The sequence below is a fragment of the Vombatus ursinus genome, unplaced genomic scaffold (genome assembly GCF_900497805.2).
Source record: "Vombatus ursinus unplaced genomic scaffold, bare-nosed wombat genome assembly UNPS02004577.1, whole genome shotgun sequence".
NCBI classification, from domain to species: Eukaryota; Metazoa; Chordata; class Mammalia; order Diprotodontia; family Vombatidae; genus Vombatus; species Vombatus ursinus.
Genome location: NW_020944355.1, coordinates 1,672,263 through 1,677,373, shown reverse-complemented (window position 1 = coordinate 1,677,373; position 5,111 = coordinate 1,672,263). Strand labels below are relative to the sequence as shown.

The window sequence follows — 5,111 nt, the reverse complement described above, 5'->3', positions numbered from 1 at the left end:
AAGAAAAAACTCTTTCTTTTTACGTGAATTTTTTTTTAAATTTAAAGTTAAGAAGTTAGGGTTTACAACTTCAATCAGATGAAATCTACTTGTTACTAAAAGAAAGAAAAGCACTTCCCGTGAATTAATTCTTGTTTGCAGGGTCCATGTAGGGAGGGGAGAGGGATAGTCATTCTGTACTCCTCCTAGCTGGGCAGGAAGGAGGGCGCAGAAAACCAGGAGTTCCTCAACCAAGCTTGAGATGTGGGGGGGATATTCAGTGGCTGGTCCAGCTCTTTCAAGCAGAGGCAATGGTTGGCTGATGCAATGCAGGAAAAGGATACACTCTTGTCAAGATGAGCCAGCACAACTGAAAATATGAGGAGACTGTCATCTGGACACTGGGCAGTAACTACCCAAGATTTCAAAATGGGGCATGGAAGGGGAGGAAGCTTTGTGAGAAGCAGCATTGACCAAGGCACAGACTAAACTACTCTCTAGTTGCAGCTGAGCATAGTCAACTCATCAGTCAACTCAAAATCAAACACCTTCAAGCTCTCAGCAATCCATGATAGGGTGACTGACTTGGGGATTACAACTACTTCGCTTTGGAGGTAGAACCCGATTGTGCTTGTGATTTTTTTTTTTTTTTGGTGTTTTGTTGCAGTGGCCTGGATCCTAAAATCATTCAAAAGAAGAAGGGTCCTCTGGCTTGGCCCATGGCAAATCTGGAGAATCAAGAGGATATTGTAGTCTGTTACTACAATGCCTTTGTTCTGTCAATATATTTGGCCAACTTCTCCTGGGTGAGATACCATATAGCACTTGATCTGATTAACTGCTGGCTCATGCTTCAGCTCTGGCTTGGTCAATCTTCTTAATCTGGAGGCGGTTGAAGTTGGAGACTCCAATGACTTTCACCAGTCTGTATCCACTAACTCTTCCACGGCCATCCATGTATCCAAAAAGTTTGTGTTATTGTGAACCATACTGCCCTTGTCATCCAGGGTGAGAAGATCCTTCCTAGCCTTAAATCCCATAAGCCAATAAACAAGGGTAGAGATCCAAATAATCCAACTTCAAGTCACTTAGAGTTTTATTAGAAGGCTGACTTAACCAAGCTTTTCTCGTGGGATATGCACCAAAGCTTGCTGACAATAAAGAGATCTTCCCATTTGACAATGTTCACCTTGATCTTCTCTTAGATGACCTCGCCTACTTCATTCTTATTTTGGTAGAGGGTGGGTACAGTCAATGTGGTGGCATCCAATACTGATTGCAGTCTTCACTGCATTGGCCGCTTTGCCTGGAGGGGACTTCCAACTGCCCATGCCCAGGATGGGCATCTTTGCCTTGTTCCTTAGCACAAGGAAGCTGTAGCCATGATGCTTAGGCCTCGCATAAGATGATCTTGACTATAAATATAAATGCTGCCCCAGCACAACCTGACACCACATTGAAAAAAAAAAAACTCTTAAAGAAATAAGGTTGCCTCACTTTCTTATAGCCTTTGAGTATTTGTGTCTAGCCAGCTTGGGATCAGTCTGTCAGGAAACTTATTAAGTATCAGATATATTATGATATTATGCCAGGCATTGTTGTCAATACACTGAACATACAAAGAAAGGCTCAAGGCAATCATCACATGAGAGACACAATAACTATGTACAAATAAAAGATACATACATACGAGACAGATGAATTGTGCAGATCATCAATGGAGCAATGGCATCAGAATTAAGATGGACCAGAAAGACTTATTGTAGAAATTAGGATTTTAACTGATACTTGAAGAAAGCTACAGAAGAAGCCAAGAGGGCAGAGACGGAGAGAGTCCAGGCACGCATGGAGGACAACCAGCAAAAATGCCCAGAGGCAGTTTGATGTATTTAGATAAGCTTCTGCCCTCTCCCCTACTTTCCATTCTTCTTATATCTCCTGACTCTGTGATCCACATGACACAAGATTATGAAGAGTGTTGAATTGCAAAGGATTTATATTTAATGATTCTGGAGATGAAAGGAACCCCACTGGAGTTTACTGAACAGGGAAGGGATGACTGACTGGATGTAGAGTTGGAAGATGGACTAGGATAGGAAGAGACAACAAGGAAAGTGGATCAATATCAGTATGGATCACTAAAAAACAAATCTGACTTTCTCTTCTGATGAAACTCTCCCTGCATTCAGCTCCTGGGCCCTCAGTTCTGGTTCATTCTGGTAGAAGTTCTCTGCCTAGTTCTCGACCAAGAATCGACTCTAGTAGAGTGAGTTGAATCCTATGATCTAAAATTCTGTAGCTCAGTAAGAATCTCTACTTGAGGCCTGAAATCCCCACTGCTCAAGTCATCTAGATAACTAAAGGGATGTAGATAGATAGATATGTATACATATGTGCACATATACATGACATTTACTATAATACACGCACATCTTGGCTATGTGATGTCAGTCAGAGGATCTTCTCCAGCAGGAATTTGGGGCTCTCATATATGTCTCATTGCCAGCTGGTACAGACCCAGTCCCGGTCACTTGCCTTCAAGCAATATTTATAATATCCTAATTTTATAAAATAATATCATAAACTGGAATTTTCCAATCAAGGCTGACACTTCAGAGCTAGATTCCACTAGAGCCACACAGGGTCGACTTTTCCTGTTGCCACTAGCAAACAACTTCAAAGATGTATACAGTAGTCCTTGTCATGATCTTTAATTAGAATAATGGCCATTTGAGATGCATTTTCCATTTACTGTCTTTGAAGCGGGGTGACCTCCAGAGGTATATCTCTAATCTGTTTGATCAATGGAAGCTAAAGTTTCCGGGACTTTAAAGTTTTGTCACCATCCTTCCTCAAGTATTTTCACTATTTCTAGCAATAGCCCAAATGTGGGCCAATTGTTTCTTCTCTCCCATGAATTTAAAGCAGGTGAAAAGAAAGATTTTTTTTTAAATCAGCAACAAGAGATGCAAGAAAGGACAAGGACACAATTGTTTACCCTGATAGAACTGACTGTAAGATAAATACGGGGTGGGGGGGATATATAGGAAATTATTGTTGGGGAATATAGCCTTGACCTGGGGGATTGGGTAGCAGTAGGGGAAGACACTGAGGTTGGGTGAAGAATGGATTCTCTGACTTCCTCAAGCAATAAGGCACATTCAGAGACAGCCTTGACCTCCTTGGCTGCAATTCTCTCTCAGCCAGCTTCTCAGGAAGACTGCCCAAATAGGATAAATGGGTAGGGGGAGAACAATTGCATTTGGAACTCCCTAGTTCTCTTCCCTTGGAAGAGAAAGAATGTAGCCTTCAAAGTAGACTCAAGAGATGACAGAATCACCAAAATCCCTCAGTTACTGGGATTTAGGCAAGAGGAAAAGCTGTTGAAGCAACAATGATGAAAAAAATGTCTAACACTATAATAAAATGTATTAAATAAATTGTACTAAAAGGCTCCTAAAAGTTAGCATCTATTATTAATATCAAATTATTATTTATAATTATATATAATTACACATTATCTTATTATAAAATATATTTCATAAAATACTATATAATTATGATCATTATAAATTAGATAATACATAATTAAAGCTAAGCATTTGAACAGCTTAAAGCTTTGCAAATATGATCTAATTTTAAAAGGATGTGAGCACCACCCCACAAAATTAGCAAAGGAGACGAAGGATGGAAATCATTAATGTTGTTAACTAACATTGTGGTGGAATTGTGAACTGGTCCAACCGCTTAAGAAGAAAATTTGGAATTAAGTGAAAAAAATGTCTGAACTTTCTGGACTCTTTGACTTAGAGATCCTAGAGCTAGAAGGCTCCTCCAGGAAATCATAGCACAAATAAAGGTAACCAAAATAGCCAGAGCTGTCTCTTCTTGTGATTGCAAAGAACTGGAAGTAGGTGCCTAGTAAGGGTGGGAAGGGCTAACACATCATGGTATGTTGACTACAGCTGAATATGATGGAAAGAAAAAAAGATAAAGAATTCACAGAAGCATGGGGAAAAGTTTATATGCAAGAAGCAAATAAAGCAGGACCGAGACAAGTAATAACTACAAGAATAACAAAGAAATAACAGCAAAACGAAGCTGTAATTATAACTGAGATAAAAGAGAAAAATGAAACAGTGCCTGTGGTCAAGAGTTCTGCCTATCAGGGGAGAGACAACATGGACCCTACACAGATAGAATTACAAAGTAATTTAACAAGGTAATTTCTGGGGGAGTCCCTTGGCTAGCTGGAGGGCTTGCTGAGGTTTGAGATAAGCAGAGGTTTATTGATTCTAAGAGGCAGAGGTGAGCCTAGCCTGAGTACAAAGACATAGATGGAATGTCATGTGTGAGGAACAGAAAGGTAACCTAGTTTTTCTTTGTGATATATGTGAAAGAGAATAAAGTAATAACTTTGAAAAAGGTGGGCTGTTGTAATAATCAGTCAATCAATCAATTAACATATTATTAAGTGCCTGCCATATGTACCAGGCACTGTGCTAACTCATGCTGGAGAAGGGAAACGATAGTTCCTGCCCTCAAGGAGCTCGCAATTTAATGAGGGAGACAAGCAGACAAATATGTATATGTGTGTGTGTGTGTATGTATATACATATATATATATATAAACACATAGATATAGGAGAAATACAAAATAATTAACAGAAAGAAGGCACTGAATTTTAGTTGGGACTTAAAGGAAGTCAGGGAAGTCTAGTAGGCAGAGTGGAGGAATGAGAGAGCATTTCAGGCATGGGAGACAGTCAGAAAAAATGTCCAGAGCCAAGAGATGGAGTTGTTTTGTTCATGGAACAGCCAGGAGGCCAATGTCACTGGAATGAAGACAACATGTAAGGGCATAAGGTGTAAGAAGACTGGAAAGGTAGAAGGGGACTATACAAAGGGCTTTGAATGCCAAACAGAGTATTTCATATTTGGTCCTGGAGGCAATAGACACTGGATTTTATTGAGTCAGAGGAGTTTGTAAATCATCTGATCTTTCTAGTATGTTGGGAAGAGTTTAAATACCAGAGTCTGAGTTTGTATTTCATCCTAGAGGCAAATAGGGATCCCTCCACTGAGTTTTGAATATTGGAGGGGGAAAAAAGGAGGGTAGTCTCAAGGAAGCT

The 5,111-nt window shown here is 39.9% G+C and overlaps 1 pseudogene; it reads right to left on the bottom strand.

Annotated features, from left to right (window-relative positions):
- Positions 1-403: 403 nt before the first annotated feature.
- LOC114024995 lies at positions 404-1,826 on the bottom strand (annotated as a pseudogene).
- Positions 1,827-5,111: the final 3,285 nt, after the last annotated feature.